At 40.1% G+C, this 18,277-nt stretch overlaps 1 pseudogene; it reads right to left on the bottom strand.

Annotated features, from left to right (window-relative positions):
- Window positions 1–11,669: 11,669 nt before the first annotated feature.
- On the bottom strand, window positions 11,670–12,313 carry LOC117721760 (large ribosomal subunit protein eL19 pseudogene; annotated as a pseudogene).
- Between the last annotated feature and the right edge of the window lie 5,964 nt (window positions 12,314–18,277).

Raw genomic sequence — 18,277 nt, 5'->3', positions numbered from 1 at the left:
CGGTCAGATATTGCCTCTGAGGTATTCTAGTTTCTTTAGTTGGAAATAAAACCATGCTTCAATCATGTGGGTGCATTCTTGAATATAAGGTTTAGGCAGTGTTTTGTGAACATCATTTATACTTACAACAAAAATGATGTATTCTATTAAAGACCTAGGTAATACAGGATGGTCTGTTGTCCTACATGGTACTGTACTGAACACTGCAGCTGATTGTAACACATCTGAAATTGTGTATGTAAACATATCCAAACATGCAGAATATACAAAGAAGGATTATAAAATCAGTATGTATGTTTGGAATGCTTACTGTGAATGAAATGCACACTGCCCCTGGTGAGTCAGAAAGGGAACTATGGGTAGGTGTGAGGGTCCTGGCACCTCTGTCCACACTGTAGACCACACAGACATTACAAATACTTTGACTATGAAACGTTTATTCTTTTGTCAATAATGAAATCGCTAATTTGCTGTCATGTTTTTACTTTATAAACTTTTAAAGTTGTTCAGCCTTTTTAGTTTTGTAATAATACTTAAAGTACAAAAACATTCCACAGCTACACAAAATATTTTCTTTTCCTTCCACCCTCTTCTTTCTCTTCCTTCCTTCCTTCCTTCCTTCCTTCCTTCCTTCCTTCCTTCCTCCCTTCCTTCCTTCCTTCCTTCGTTCCTTCCCTTCTTGCTTGGGACTGAAGATCAGGCATGAAAAGCAAATGTTCTGCTGTTGATCTATATCTCCCCTACACTGTTTTCATTTTTTATTTTGAAATAGAGTCTCAGTGCTGCTGTTGGCCTTGACTGAAGTCTCTAAACCAAGCAGGAATTGAACTCACAATGTCTTAGCTCACCCTTCTGGACAGCATGGATTGCAAGCTTGTATCTACCCCAAAATCTATTTCCTCTCTTCAATACATTCCTATACAGTTTTTTTTTTTTAAATATTTTCATTGACTTTTAACTTTTGCTAAAAACTAAGGCATACATAAACACGCATTGCCCTGAGCCTACATCTGCTAAACTGTCAGCTCCACCATCTTCCATTTCTTGACTTGAGGGTGACAGGGACAACGTGCACATGGAACTGTTGTTTCCAGTGACAAGGATGCTTTCTTTCTCAACACCTCCAGAGGCTGAATGAGGAAGTGTACCATTTCAGAAATGTGTTCTTAGTGGCTGATTTGGCTTCTTTCCTTTGGCCTGGATTTGCTTGTAAATAGTAAATAGAATATGAACATTCTTTTCTGTTAAATAGAAGGTTTTGATGTTGAGGGTACATAATTTAAACCTTTTAGAGAATCTGTTAAATTCTTTGACCTTGGCTTTGGCTACACCTGTCATTGAAATTCTTGACTGACTCTCTTTTCTTGGCAAGAGTTCTTTCTCTTGCTTCTTCTACATCTATATATTCCCACAGTGTGCCAATAACTCCCTCCCATTAGTCAGTTCCTCTTCAGCACCACTAGGAGTTACTTGGTAGCATCCGCATCCACAACCTCATGCAGTCCTTTGACATCTCAGCAGAGCCTTGTTGGTTTCTTTAACAGCCTCATGCTCAGTTACTCACTGAAGTCATGGATGAGCTTGCTGGGATTCTTACTATAGATATCATTTGTATAATCCTCAGTGACATCACCTCAAGCCAGGTTCCTGGTGCAACCCTAGGTATTATCCTCCCAGAATGTCTTCAGTACCATCACAGTCCCTTCTTTAGTTCAAACAAGATCCAGGCAAGAATCCTTTTATGCTGAAGTAACTCCTTCATTCATTGGTTGACTCCAGGAGGGGACTTTTGGCTGGGTGCCATGACACATGCCTTTAACCCAAGCACTTGGGAGTCAGAAGCAGATTATGTAGTGAGCTCCTGGACAAGGTTTACACAGAGTTAAGTCTGTCACAAAAGGGGGTGATGATTTTGGATAGGTAAAAATCATATCCATGGTGGGATTGAGATCACAAATTAGGAGAGCATTGCTGGAGACTTGTCAACATATTAAACAAGAATCCTGAAAGTATTTATCCATTTCTCTGGAACAGTAACCCAGGGAGCATCTGGATGAGGAACTCAGTCATCTATGGCTTCTAATAGCTCCTGTTTTAAACAGGTAACAGAAGCCAGTTGCAGTGCATGGTGATTACTGAGTTTGAAGGCATGTAGTCTCTCATTGACACATATCACAAAAGGCTTCAATAAGTAGCCAGAGATATTGACCCCCAAGAAAGAGTATTACCCTATCTTTAAAAGCTTTAAGAGTTGGCAAGCCTTCCTATGGACAAAAGTCTTTTCAGACATCCATTTCCAAAACAGGAAGCTTTTATCCACAGGCAAATAATTCCCTTCCACAATCTGCTTATCAAGAGTTTCCAAACTTTTTTCATCTGTCTTAATATCAGGACTTGAAGTCCCACTCCTCACAGTATCTAAGCAAAATTCTTAAATCATACAAACCACCCAGGACTAGCAGTAAATTTAATATCACAATTGGATACAGCCTTTCATTTTAATATTTGATTTTTAAATTTTGATTATCGTCATCAGGGTGCTGAGAAGGATATACCTCTATGTTTGATCTTTAAACAACATCACTAGACATTTTCCACATTTCAAGAGAGAGGCCCTTCTTGACTATTCGCCATTCTCGTTGATGTCAGTGAAGGTGAGCCTTTGTCACTTCTGTCACACTGCTCTTGTGCTTTACAATTGTCTCTATGGTGTGATGAACTGTACCTGTCAAGCAATGGCCATCACTGATTTTTCCACAGCCATTAAAATTTCGTGTCTAGGCCAATCACTTGATGTAGCCTCTAATCAACATGAGTCACGGGTTTTGTTCACTCAGATGTCCTGATGAACAAAAGATGAAACCAAGTTGAGAACAAGAAAAGGAGATACAGCCAGGAGAGGCATTAAACATGGGTGTGTAGAAAAGTGTTTCTGATTAACACAGGAAACTAATTTGCAATAAAACCTTGCTAGTGTGTTGGAGATTAAAGTCAGAGCTTCGCATGTGGTAGGTAAGTGCTTTCTTACTGGGCCACACTCTCATTCCATTCAACACTATTTTTATACGTGACAGTATACTTTAAAATAAGACAAAATGTACACGTATAGTAAATATATGTGTCAGAAACACAGCTGTTGTATTTATTGACTTTGCTATTTTATTTTATTTTTTTGACAAAGTACCTGACATAAAAAATAACTGAAGGGAAAAAAGACTGTTCTCATGTTTCAGAAGTTTCACTGCATTTTGCGTGGGAGATGAGACACAGGGCTGAAAGGGGTGGGTCACAGAATGATATAGCGCAGGGGACACTCTTGCGGTGACTCATTTTGATCCATCACACTCCCTCTCCAGCTTGTCACTGCCCACCAATAATGCTACCCTCCTATGAATCCATCAAGGGATGGATCCATTTGGTTGGCCCAAAGCCTTGAGGTCTAATCACCACTGGAAATGCCGCAGGGTGTGTCTTAGTTAGGGTTTTACACCATGATCAAGGCAACTCTTATAAAAACAACATTTAATTGGGGATGGCTTACAGGTTCAGAGGTTCAAACCATTGTCATCAAAGTGGGAACATGGCAGCATCCAAGCAGGCATGGTGCAGGAGGAGCTGAGAGTTCTACATCTTCATCTGAAGGCTGCTAGCAGAATACTGACTTCCAGGCAGCTAGCATAAGGCTCTCAAAGCCCACACCCACAGTGACAAGGCCACACCTCCTAATAGTGCCACTCCCTGAGCCAAGCATATTTAAACCATCACAGAGTGATTCCTTAATCTTCTAGACATTTTTGCCAAATCAAGTTGACAAGACTGACTGTCAAAAGTAATCAGCTCTTAATAATTCTGCATCACTAGGTCTGTCAGATGATCCTGGGCCACAAGGCTAAAGACCGAATGCTCCAACGTTTTGTAATATAGGGACTGTCCAGGTGTTCAGCGATCTCTATAATTTGGCTAAGTTTTAGAAGCTATGCTTTGTGCTTCCCATAATTTCGGTTAACTCAGTCATTCTGGATTTCTGACGGGGTTGAAGACTTATAGTCTCATAGCCAATCCCGGCTATTTACTTTGAGAGAAAAGATTTGAGAGGATGGTTTTCAGCTGAAATCCATTCTAAAGCCAAGAAAAAAAAAAGCCACGTTCAGAACTAAGTGTTTTAGTTAGGAGAGATGACAGAGGTTCTGGTTAGTCAACAAAATGATGGACTGGGTATTGGGTCTATCTTGCACCTTACTGACACAAATTGGTATAGTTATGCTCTAATAGTATTTTGAGAGAAAAGTTTTATTTTAACAGGAAGAGTGATATGTAGGAAGAGCTAAGGTGGGAGGAGTACGGAGAGGAAGAGGAATGAGAGGAGGAGAAGGAGAGGAGGATATAGGTGATGAGAAAGAGCAAAAGGGGGGAGGGACATGGAGGCAGATGTTCATATGTCTCCACCAGTCAAAGATAGTTGATATATCTAGGTTGGGTATTGGGTTACACTACACTTCTGATTGATATTGAGCATTACCAAACTTATAAAGCCTTTGGTTAACATTAAAAAAAAAATTGTATAAAAGCAAAAAGGAGAATGGCGGCATGGGATAGGGGTTTTATAGGGAGGGAAAATGGGGAAAGGGGATGGCATCTGAAATGTAAATAAAATATCCAATAAAAAATAAATTTTTTAAAAAAGAAAAATAAATAAAAAAGACTGACTGTCAAAATTAACATCACAGATGTTTTACTATTAATATTGTTTAAAAAAGAATTATGTGATATACCTAATGGCACATGCTATACCTTTATATCATTTGTCAAGAAACCAGTTTGTTTACAATTCTATCACCACAAATGTGTGAGCACTGAATTGCACTGTGACCTTAGGATAGTTATGGCAGCACTTATTGTGGTTATGGCGATGGGGATTTCCCAGCTTTATTTTAATTTTATGAGAGTACTATTATTATACACATAGTCCCTATCTGAGTGACACACAATGTGGTACCAGACAGTATTTAGCCTGACAGAGTACAACATCATTTCCTTTGCCCAGCAGAAGCTATACAAACTTAGAAAAATCACACGGAGTATTTTTTTTTTTTAATGTGCCCAGGTGGACTCGCAGTTACAACTACAAGCTGGTGTTTACAAAAGTGATGGGCATGAATAATTTAGGCACCCTGAAACTTTAATTGTATTGTTTATTCCATCATTTACAAAATGAGTCAGCCTGGGGTAGCAACTCATTCAGTGTCTCAGCATTATCAACCTGGCTATCACACAGGAAACAAAACACCTGTAAACCATAAAATATTCTTTATGTGCTAAACAAGTCTACAGAAACTGTACTGGGGTTTAGAAGAGCTCTTGGTGAAATACAGCAGCAGCCCTTTATGTCCTTATTTGTGGTTCTTTCATGTGTCTATTTTTAAATATCTCATGAAGTATGACAGTGTGCTATGTAATGGCTTTTTCTATAGACAACTTTAATATATCAAATTATAGAAGCCAGTCAAAGGGCCCTACATTGATCATTCTATCACTTACGTTACACTTTCTCAGGATAATTTGACTTCTAGGGTTTTGGTGATTTGAACACGGTTGGCCCAGGGAGTGACACTATTTGAAGGTGTAGCTTTGTTTGAGTAGGTGTGGCCTTGTCTGAACAAGTGCGTCACTGTGGGCGTGGGCTTTAACACCCTCATCCTAGCTGCCTGTAAGCCAGTCTTCTCATATCAGCCTTCAGATGAAAATGTAGAACTCTCAGCTCCTTCTGTACCATGCCTGCCTTGATGATGATAGACTAGACCTCTGAACCTGTAAGCCAGCCCCGATTAAATGTTGTCCTTATAAGAGTTGCCTTGGTCATGGTGTCTGTTCACAGCAGTAAAGCTCTAACTAAGAAAAGAGTTAAGGAAAAAAAAAAAACTAAAATAGAATGATCACATACCAAAACTAGTCAAAGTCAGTGTATCATAGTGACACCTTCCCACCTAGGGTTATCAAGCAATAGAATCTTCCTAAACATCAAATCATGCATGACACGATAAAGGAAATTTGGTATATACACATGATAGAGAATAATGTTGGCTATAAAGAAGACTGCAATCATGTCATTGTGAGGAAAGTAGCAATGGAAGCATAGCCTTCAGCAAAATAAATCAGATGCAGAATGACTAAGTCCGTGTATTCTCTCTCCTATGCTCTAGAACCTTGAGAGGACAAAAGATGATATAAAAGTTAATCATGACCAAAAAAGAGGTGCGAGGGGCAAAGCAGGTGCTTGTTAATTATCAGAAAGCCTTTTACTAGTTAGTAGTCCTTAAAAAAATATTTTTGTTGATTTTATATAAATGAGTTTTTGGCTTGCACATATGTGTACCATGTGGAAGCATTATCGCTAGATGCCAGAAAAGGGTGTCAGATAGAACATCTGGGAGTCGTGATTAAGTCCAGGGGACACCGGGCTGATCCCCCCAGCACTCATAAAGCAACTTGGAACTGTCCTTAACTCAAATTCTTCTGGCCCCTGCAGTTACCAGGCACACGTGTAGCACACAGGCACACGTGTGTGCCAAACGCTCATACACATAAAATAAAAAATAATAAATCCTTTCTTTTAATTTTTCATTTGGAAAGCAACAGAATAGCTTTCTGTGTTCTATAGAAATAAAGCAACGACTGCAGGCTGCCTGGTGTATTAAATTCGTATGTTTATGACAGATTTTAGATGACACAGGAAAGGAAACTCTTGGCTTTAGAAATATAAACATGAACTGCCAGCTCCAATTCCAAAACCCAGAGATCCCAAGTGCACTTTTGAGGCCTTGCCAAGGGTACAAGAAGGCAGCCCCTGGCCCCCCTTAGCGCCTTCTGTTTACAGTAGCTTCCTTCTTTTCAGTCTGCCATTGCTTTTGTCTGCCCACTTCAAAGCCATATTCAGCAGCAGATCTCAAACACAATGCCCTTGCCTGGTGTCTGATTACTGGGCTGAAACCCTTTTGTTTTATGGTTGCCTCCACAGCTAACCTTATTGGGCTAAATTTACCACCTTGGCCTACTTCATTCCTTTATTGTCAGGAAAATGAAAATTTCTAGGGCAGATTCCCATGAAAGTATCTAGTAGACTAGAATCCCTTTAAAAAAAATAATTTAAAATTATCATTTTATCATAATGATTTTATAATCTTTTTTATATTTTTGTATTTATTATTATTATTATTTTATTATTATTATTAATTATTCTCTTCTGTATAAGCTAATCCACTCAGGCTAGCTCTTGAGAGCAACAGGTGAGGAAGTAAATTACTAGAATCTGTGTAAGTAATTCTAGAGAATAGAGACATTTCTGCTTCAACGCAGGTTTCAAAGTGTTACTTCAATCTTTGATATGAATAAATCGTCCTTCAGCTAAAACTCCTCTTGACTCCGCCCTCTTCAGGCATGTTTGGTTATAGCTGCCTCTTACTGATATATGGCCTCAAGCACAATAAAGGAAAGTGGAGAAATAAGGGAGGAAATTGATTGATTTTACACAAAGCCTCCTCTGTTACTCTGTATACTTCCGTTCAAGGATAAGAGGATGGAGAAAAGCTTTTGTTGCAAGAAGCTTAGGCAAGGCTAAACCTCGCACTGAGCAGCAAGAGGGAAAGAAAGAAAGCCCATAGTGGGTCCACACTGGACGATGAGAGCTGGGCGACTGAGAACCTGACACGACTGTCACTGGGCATCAGTGTCCTTGTCAGGTGTGACCTTCCTTATATCGTTATTCTAGATGGTTGCTGCAATTGAATAATATGGTTAAAATTTCATCCCCTTCTCTTTAATGGGTTGTATATAAATATAACTTAACACTGAGGCATACATCATAATTGTACTCCCAGACAGAGTTTAGTTAGCTTACAATTCTGTGCCTGCCTTTACTACTTTACTGCTAGAAAACTATCCTTCTAATACAACATTTATTTGTTCATTCACTTATTTATTTATCCCTTTGGTGGTGGTGTCTTGAGATAGGCTGGCCTGTATAACGTCACGGAATCAAGCCTCAGACATTCTGAGACTATAGACGTATAATTTACACTATTCCCAGCTGTAACTCCCACAAATTTGGTATAAATATTTAAATTAGTGTCTCATTACAGAAAGGTGCCTCTGTGGGAAGATGAGAAAGTCCTAAATGAATTCTTGAGTGATTGAGTAACATTGACATTGGGGCAGCCATGATGAGGACCGAAGCTTCATACCCACGGGAAATCGGCAAAGCCTTCCCTTGTATAGTTTAGGCTGAAAACAAAGGGCAAAGCCTCGACTTGGGAGGTCCTAGAGTGAATGTATGACCCCTGTGTATAAAAATGAGAACTACAGTTTCCTTTTCCCAGCCTGAGTCTGCCCGCTCCAGAGGTCTCCAATGGAGATGAGCCAACCCTTCCCTCTATGCTGCATATAACAAACATGCCGAGGTCCTGGGCTTTAGCAGTAACAATTGCCCAGCCCACCTGACCCCAGCTTTTCTGTATGTGTCTTTCCTTTCTTCATTCCCTCCTTTCCCCAGTGAGCTCTCCAGATCCAATACACTAGTCGCAGCATGCGGCAGTGAGCTGAACAGAGGAGGCAGTCGAGCAAGGCACTGAACAACAGTAAGACTCGAAGGAGAAACAGATTGGCCACTTTAAAATTGTTTTCCTTATCATGCTATCAAAGGCCCCCAGCACCTCACAGTTATCTTTGCATTTGGTTTTGGCTTTGGGGAGGCAGTAGTAATAAGGATACCATTTCAGATTAAGGTCTAAATAGCTCCCAAACCATGAACTTACTCTAACCTCACTTTTAAATTTATAGAGGTTTTTCTTCCATATGAAATCTAGTCTATAATGAGTATGAGCTATGTTTAATCAGAAAGTAATGAAAAAATAGCTTGAGGTGTAGCTCTATGGGGAAGTGCTTACAAGCATGTGCACAGCCCTGAGTTCAAACCTCAGTAATGAGTTAGGAATTAGAAACTCTAGGAAAACGATTATATCATTTGACCAAATGGGGAGAGAATTTGGAGCAGCCTATAAAAGAGAGAGCATGTTCTGAAAAGAGAGACGGGTGTTCCTGAGGGACCAGGGAGATTCTGGGCTTCTGTACTGCAAACATTTTTAAGTCATCCACCATAGCCCAGAGGTTTAACCCATGACATGGACAAATACAACGGTTCTCAACCTAGGGTCAAATGACCCTTTCTCAGGGGTCACCTAAGACCATCATAAAACACAGACATTTACATTATGATTCATAAAAGTAGCGAACTACAGTTCCGAAGTAGCATTTTTATGGTTGAGGGTCACCACAACATGTGGAAGTGTATTAATGAAGTCCTCTGGGACTCAACAAAGCATAGCCAACCAAACGGGACTTTTCAAGCGTGAGATGTGACTTAGTGACGCTTCAACCCTTGAAATGCTTTTCAGAAATAATTAAATCCACCCCTCTTCCTCCCTCCGCCCCCTCTCTGTCTCTCTCTGTCTCTCTGTCTCTGTCTCTGTCTCTCTCTCTCTCTCTCTCTCTCTCTCTCTCTCTCTCTCTCTCTCACTTCTCTCTATTCCATATGAGTTCCCACTATTTATATCACTGTACTGAAACTGATTCATCATCTCACTGAGTGCTCTGTTGCTGACTGTTCTTTCCTCTGCCTGCATTGAATGATGCTGATGGACAGAGGACATGAAGGAGATGTGACCTGATAGAGGAAGATACATCCATGCACATCCGGCATCCTGAGCGCATCCCGACATCCTTCTCTCTTCCATTCTTCTTTCTGGTACCTCAAACCCACTAGATAAGTTTGTAACCAGAGTCCCCATTCTTTTGTATCCATGAGTCTCACTTTTAGGTTGTGGAGGGACTGAGAGAGAGTTTTTGCACAAAGATGTTGTGGTAAGGAATTCAGAATTCTCTAGATCACAGGTGTAAATAACAAGATGTCAAAAAATCCATTTGTCATGTTCCCTCTGTGTCTTCCCCAGATACTCACTTCAGAAGCAAGGCTTGAATCTGGAGAAGCTGTAAATAAAACCTGCTCTTTCTTCTGGAAAATGATGCATAAGTGTGGACATTTTATTTTGGGTGAAATATAAAAATTATTTTCTTGAAAATATAACTGAACAGAAATGTTATAAAAAGGTTCCAAAATAAGGAAAAATGAAAACCTGTGTTCAAGCAACAAAGAATGTCAGATTTTGAGAAACGATATTCCCTGGGCAACGTATGAAATGTAAAAGTAACTTTCTATATAAAAACAACAACAATGAAGTCCTGTCATCTCCTCCAAAGCTTAGTGAAAATGGAACACCAACGGCTGCTGCCTGCTGGAGCTGGAACCTGCCTTTGTATGTTTGCGCAAACTTTGACTTGCTGATGGTTTCTTTTGTTGAGTAAACTTTGCTTTTTCACAAGTTGGAAGCTCAGTTGGGTAGGGTCCAGCCCTGTGGATACCCTTCCTTTATTCCATTTAGCATCTGGTCTTACTTTAAACAGTCCCATATCCTTAATTTGGCTCCATCATTACAATGCATGGTGCTTTTTTGCTCCCCAGGCTGTACATCTTGTCTTTCTTTTCTCCCTTCTTCCTCTTCTATCATCCCTGTTCTACATAAGAGTGGTCATTAGTAACCACACAACGCAGTCAATACTTGGTTGTCTTGAAATCTCTTCTGCCAAAGGCAATAGCCCCAAACCCTTTAATTTAGCTTCTGGCTTTTTTTTTTTTTTTTTTTTTTTTTTTTTTTTTTTTTTTTTTTTTTTTTTTTTGGATAAGAGCAGAAAGCAGCCACATTGTTTACCAAAATATCACACTAATCTCTAGTATTTTTCCTCCTTGGGTCCTCTTTAACTGGCCTTCCACATTCCCATTGCTCCCAGCACTGCTGTCCTCTATCTTCCTAGTAGGATGACTTAATAAGCCCGACTTAAAGCATTCAGCTGCTTTTCTAGTCCAAAGTCCCAAAGTCTTTCATATTTCTCCAACAAACAGCATGGTCAGGCCTATCACATTCCTAATACCAACTTCTGTCTTAGTTGCTGTTCTATTTGTCCAGTGACACACCTCCTCCAACAAGGCCACACCTCCTGATCCTTCCTAAACAGTTCTATCATCTGGGAACCAAGTATTCAAATGCATGCACCTATATGGGCCATTCTCATTCACACCACCACAGGTAGTTACCCACTGCTTGCCCAAAAGAAATTCCATTTCCCCAAATTCTAAAAAGTAGAATGGACAAGTGGCTATCTATGGTGTCTATTAGCATAATACCAATGTACATTCTGGCCTCCAGGTTCCCTCCATGTCCTAAGTACCTGCTATACATTTCAAAGTCTGTGCTGGCATCCTAGCCCTTCTTACTTCTTCCCCTACCCTAAGCTCCCCCAGCTCATGCTCCCCCACTGGCTACCCATTCTCCTTATAACCCGCTGTTGTACACCCCCATCCTCTACCATCTTTTCTCTCCCTCTGTCTCTCTGCTTTGGTCCTGCTTCTCTCATGACTAGGTCCACTTTGCTGGTCATGCTCAGTCTACTTCTTTCTCTCTCTACTCTGGACTCTTCCAGATGCCTATGGCTGTTCTCTTTTTCTTTCCTTTTCTTTCTTTTTTTAAGGCTTGTTTTATTTTAATGATCCATGTGATCCATGTGAGGCCACATCTAGGCCACTATGTACAGACATGAGGGAAGCTTGATTTCTTGGTCTCTCTCCTTGGACAGAGTCTTGATGATCTCCTCCTTCTTGGCCTGGAGGCGCTCCTCCTGGTACTTCTGTGCGTTCTTGGTCTTAGACCTGCCAGCCTCAGCCTGCTCAGCCAGTAGCTTCTTGCAGGCCTTGTCTGCCTTCAGTTTGTGGATACGTTCCATGAGAATCTGCTTGTTTTTTTAATACATTCCCTTTGACCTTCAGGTACAGACTATGATACATATGTCTGTCAATCTTAGATTCCTGGTATCTCCTGAGAAGCCAGCACAGGCTCCTCATCCTTCTCATCCAGGTCACCTTCTCAGGCATCTGAGCATTGGCAGTACCCGTCCTCTTCCCTATGCCAATATGCCTGCCCTTCTATTGTGCCAAGGTGTTTTTGCAGCAGCGAGACTAGAAATGGACACTCACAGGCTTCGGGATGACCAGCCTATCTTTGATCAGCTTCCTGATCTGCTGACAGGAGTTGACATTGGCTATTTCATTGGTCTCATTGCTGTTCAACCAGACCTTCTTTTTACCACAGCGAAGGACACGATAGGCAAGTCTCTTCTGTAGCCTGAGCATACAAACCTACCCCTTAATGATAGCATGGAGTGGTCATGTCATTAGTTTGTATACCCACCACATCAGGGAGTTTTTAGTCTCTGGCTGAAATTTTGGTTGACATCAAACAAACGTAGGCTAGGTACAGATATGCTTTATAAATTTAAATAACATTTATACTTGAACTGTGAGAAATTAATATATGAACTGGGCTTAAGATGGCTGAAAGCATGAGGCTCTCAGTAAAGTAAGCCAGATAGTACTGTGTAAGAAGGTGCATTGTGAAACACATTACATTCACAGAGGGAAAAATGCACACTGACGAAAGTGAGGCCACTATGGTGGTTTGAATAAAAATGACCCTCATAGGCTCATATATCTGAATGCTTAGTCATTAGGGAATGGTACTACTTAAGAAGGATTAGGAAACATAGCCTTATTGGAAGATGTGTGTAGTTGGGGGTGAGCTTGGAGGCTTGAAAAGCCCAAGCCAGGGTCAGTGGCATTTTCTCTCTCTCACTGGATCAGGACGCAGTTCTCAGCTATTCCTCCATAGCCTGTTTGCAGCATGGCGATGCTCGTTTAACCTCCAAAACAACAGGCAAACCTCTAATTAAATGGCTACTTTTGTAAGAGTTTCCTTGATTATGGTGTCTCTTCACAACAACAGAACACTAAAACAGCCACCAACCCTCCCTAAAACTACAGGAAACACAGGGAAGAAATTCATCAGAAAAAAAGCAAGAAGTGATAACAAAAAAAAGTAGCTCATACCAAAAAAACTGAAAATATGTACAAAAACCTGAAATAATCAACAAATGTTTATAATCCCTAAAGACATAACAGGAAAGCATAATGAAAATACATTATACTATGGGGGAAAAATCATATAGCTTTTAAAAAGCACCAATAGAACTTTGAGAGAAAAACATTATCTTCATTCAGAAGAAATTAAAAATAAAATCATGTCAAAAGAGTTGATTAGACACACAGGAAGCAATGTTAGGAAAAGCCACAGAAGGTGACTGCAGCAGCAATATCACCTGTCAGGGAAGCTGTAAACATCAAACTCTTCAACAGGAAGAGTGTTGAACCAAGAAACTTGAGAGGAAACCAGGAAGCAAGACCAGTATGTCAGTTGAGTTGAGCCTCAGCCCCATCTTCAAGGGGCCTTGTCAGGGCATCACAGAATTGTCCTACCTTGAAGCAAACAAGACAAAGGATTTTATCACCTCATTAGCCAGTCATTTCTGGCTAAGTCATGTAAGAGGGCAGGCATAGCCTTTGTTTGCTGGCCAAGTGTTTCTTGCCATTCAAGAACAATTCACCAGAGACAGAGGACTACAGGAAGCTGGAGGCAGAGGATAGGCAAAAGGGGGAGGGAGCACTTGAAGTGTCCATGACAGGAGATGTGAGAGGGGTACACATAGATACAGCCAGAAAAGCTTGAAATAGAAGTATTTAGAGAAGTTAAAACACAGCGTGGATTCAACTGGAATGTCCTATTTGTGTCTAAACAGGGTTCCTGGGAAATCAGATTTATGAGAATGGCCACTGACAATATATAGTACCTTGCAGTCCATTGAAGGCTTTTATCCAGTATGGGAATATCTACTACAGGTAAAATATAGTAATTTGTAATTAGGTTAGAATTTTCTAGGAGTAGCACCATGATTATTCAGACTGAAAAGGTACAGAGAGTTCTGAAGAAGATAAATGTGTCTGTGCTGAACTCACATTAAAATTACAGGAACTTAAGCTAAAAATTCAAACACCAACAAGGGAGGAAAGACAGTTTACTTATCGATAGAAAACAACTAGTTAAACATCACACTTCCTAATTAGGAAAAAGAAATATGGGAAGATAGCTGAGTGTTATCTCTGAACTGGAGAATGTGATGAACGGCCAATTAAAATCCTAAATGCAACTAAAATAGTCCTTAAGGCTAACTGCCCAAGATCTCAAGACAGAAGCCTGCGGTCAGCCAAGGTCTGTACCATTGAGCAGTTCAGTCTCAAAAACTTCCATAGAAAGCATGTATCAGCTGATTTTTTTTCTCTATGAACCTGTGTCTATAAATAGCCTTTCAAAATGCAATGTGCTGATCTCCCACTTTGCTCTTAGTGACTACTTGTTAGCCTGGCATTCAGATTTACTGTAAAGTCCTGCAAGAAAAGAGAAGAGTCCATGTCATCGTGGCAGAGAGCATGGCACCGTGGAGGCAGGCACTGAAGCAGTAACTGAGAGCTAGTTCTCTTAATGGGGAGCTGAGCAGTGTTTTAGTTAGGGTCTCCATTGATGTGAAGAGACACTATGACCAAAGCAACTCTTACAAAAGAAAATATTTAACTAGGGCTGGCTTCCAATTTCAAAGGTTTAGTCCTGATCCACTGGCACAGAGAAGGATGACCTGGGCCTGGTGTAGGCTTTCAAAACCTAAAAGCCCATCCCCCAAGTGACACACTTCCTCTAAGAAGGCCACGCCTCCTAATCCTTCCAAATAATGCCACTTCTTCACAACTAAGCATTCAAATATATATGCCTATGAAAGCTATGCTTATTCAAATCAACACAAAACTAAACAGTTAGAATGAGGAAACCTGAGTACATTTAAATAAGACATGAATATATTAGCTTCCCAACGATGGTGCCAGGATTTGAAAGTCAAATTCCTTTAAGTATTATTTGAATCATATTTGTAAATGTTATATAGTCATAGATATAAGGGATTAGAGATAATTATGACTTATGCTAATCATAATAAAGATATATTATTGATTTATGGAGTTCTTCTTTCCAAAATATTATAGACTGGCTCTTCTGGAAAATACCTCTAAAATATGAAACTCCTTAAAATGCAGAAAAAAATGTTTTGCATATGTAACTGAATAACCCCCATAATGGGGAGCTGAGCAGTGTCTTAGTTGGGGTTTCCCTTGCTGTGAAAAGATACCATGACCAAGGCAACTCTTACAAAGGAGGACATTTAACTGGGGCTGGCTTAAAGTTTCAGGGGTTTAGTTCATTATCATCATGGTAGAAAGCATGGCAGTGTGCAGGCAGACATGGTACTGGAGCAGGAGCTGAGAGTTCTACATCTGGGTCCCAAAACAGAAGGAAGTGGGCATAGCTTGAGCATATGAAACCTCAAAGTCCACCCTCACAAAGACACACTTTCTCCAACAAAGCTACACCTACTCCAATAAGGCAACAGCTCCTAATAGTGTCACTCCCCAAGGGCCTATGGGAGCCAGTTTTTTAAATATATTTTTAAGTATTTTACTGATTTTTTGTGAGTTTCACATCATGTACCCCAGTTCCACTCATCTCTCTGTCTCATCATATCTGCCCTTTATCCTTGCCAACCTCCCCCCAAATAAAATTACGCAAATAAACAAAGCATAGAAGACATCACATTGTAAAAGCTACAATATGTCATATGGATCCCACATATATCGCGCTGTCAACACATCTTCACTTGCAAATGTTCATTACAATGAGTCATTGATCAGATTGGAGCTCTCTGGCTTTGTGACACCATCAATATTCAGTCCTTCCCAGAACTCCTCCAGTTTATCCTGTTGTTATCCTATGTCACAGAGATCCTACAGCTTTGGATCAGCAGACCGGCCCTTTCATATCTTTCCAACCATTTCAGAGATAATATAGATTTGGGGGTGGGACAACTCAGAGCCACCTCATAGCAGTTGAGTGTCAGGGTCAGCTCTCTAGGGGTACAATTTTTTATTCTAATTACCATAAGCAGAAAATAAAGCAGTAGGGTTTCTGCATTTCTAGATGTCAATAGAAAGTACTAGAATATGAATGTTTGATATGTTTGAACACAGCCCTTATATAAAAGCCAGGAACACCATTCTATAACAGGCAAGGCTTCAGATCAGTATATAGTAGAGAATTCATAAGGCCCTCAAAATGCTTCAACTTTTGATTTTTAAGTGTCAGAGAGAGGGACGCTTTCTCTTTTAGTATCAGTACTAAAAAAGACTAATATAATTTTAACCATTCCTTTATTACAGATTGTATTACCTTAATATCCATGGCATCCAAAAGTAAGCCAGTAACATAACAGCCCAGGACAGATGGAACCCTGTTGTATATGTCAGAATCCAGTCCTTCTGAAGTACGTTTCTCAATGATGTCCCCATTGGATGATTCACCAGATTTAAGCTAATGAAACAACACTCGAAACTCAGTATGTTCCTCACTTTCTGACATGTTAAGATGAAGCTAGGCTAACGAATGTTCTTTAAGTCACTTTGAACTAGACTGTCTATTCCATGTGGTTGTGTTTCCAATGGGAAACATTTGCAAACTAGTATCATAATAATCTCAACCATGGGCAAATCCTAGCAGAGTTATCCTGGGTGCTTCTCTGTTCCTTTAAAGCCACAAACTAAGTGATGTTTGATGCATTAAAATTAACATGATGGAAACATGAAAAAGATTTAGCCCCTTAATTGCAAACAAAATAAGCAGCTCATGCCTGCAGCAGCCAAAATCTCATCCTACCCACAAGATGATCAAGGTTCAAAGTAATGAATTAGGAGCAAGTAATCGCCGATTTTACTGGAAGGTTTTCTAGAAGCCATCTGGTCCTCAATCCTGCAGAAAATGAAAAGTATATTTCAGAGATGGGATTGAACTAAAGGATATGAAGCTTCCATCTATTATTTATCAATATGTTCCCAGCTGTGGGAACCAATCTGGTTGATGCCTTCTGAGATGTAGGCTGCAGAGTTTCTTTTGCTTCAATGTAACTAGTTTTATCAGCAGAAAGCATTTGTGCTTTCTGAAGCAACAGCGGAAATAGAAAAGGGGCAGAACATAAATCATCACGAGTTGCTTATAGCTGAACAAGTGAATCACTCTCTTGCTTATTTTTATTTTATTTTATTTTTTCAAGACACAGCTCAGCACTCCTACAGAGTGAAATAAGGTCTGTTCCAGGCAGGGCATCCTCTAAGGGTTCATTAGGTGGTAGGATGAAGCCAACTCTAACACCTAGGGAAGTTTGTGGAGGACACTAAGAGCAAACCATCTCCTCCCACGCTAATATGATGTCCAAAGTCAAGCTGAGCAAAGCTGATTTAAACTCCAATGAAATGAATCAATTGCAGGGAACACTGTTGACTTTTACACTAAAACCCCTCCTTTTTCCTGACACTGTTTGAAACCAGCCATTGGAAGCTAAGAACACATTCTATAGTTTCCTCTCTGAAGACTGTCAACATTTTTGAAGATCTAATTAAAGCTGGGTTGCTCCATCTCTTTGGGATGTGGGATTAGTCATTGTTCACATCAATATCTTAAAACCATAAAGAAAACACCCCTCTGTACTTTTTGTATGTGTCCAATTCTTTGACTAGGTTTTATGTGGTTTTTTTGGTTTTGTTTTCTGGTTTTGGGGGTTTTTTTTGTTTTGTTTTTCTTTTTGTTTTTCAAGATAGGGTTTCTCTGTGTAGCCTTGGCTGTCCTGGAACTCACTCTGTAGACCAGGCTGGCCTCAAACTCAGAAATCCACCTGCCTCTGCCTCCCAAGTGATGTGATTAAAGGTGTGCGCCACCACAGCCCAGCTCAACTAGGTTTTTATGATCTGAGAGGGCATCTGTTTATTTATTCTCCTTTCCGTAAGACTGATTAAGAGCATGCAGTATTTGGTAACCATGTAGTAAATGGATAAACTAAATGACAATAATGTTAAAAAGTAAGCTGATCCAAATTATGTAATTGCCATAACCTTAAAACCTTAAAAAAATCTTCGATAAAAGAAAATGTTCCGTGTGTGTGTGTGTGTGTGTGTGTGTGTGTGTGTGTGTGTGTGTGTAGGCCAGAGGTTGATGTCAGGAATTTTCCTCCATCTTAGATTTTGAGACAAACATTTCTCATTAACCCTGGAGGTTACTGACAAGACTGAGCCGAGCCATCACCACACCCAGAGACTGTCAGGTCTCTACCTGCCCAAGTGCACAATTACAGGGATGTT

The sequence above is a fragment of the Arvicanthis niloticus genome, chromosome 16 (genome assembly GCF_011762505.2).
Source record: "Arvicanthis niloticus isolate mArvNil1 chromosome 16, mArvNil1.pat.X, whole genome shotgun sequence".
NCBI classification, from domain to species: domain Eukaryota; kingdom Metazoa; phylum Chordata; class Mammalia; order Rodentia; family Muridae; genus Arvicanthis; species Arvicanthis niloticus.
Note: the sequence above shows the minus strand (reverse complement) of the source record. Positions and strands in the feature narration are given on the sequence as shown.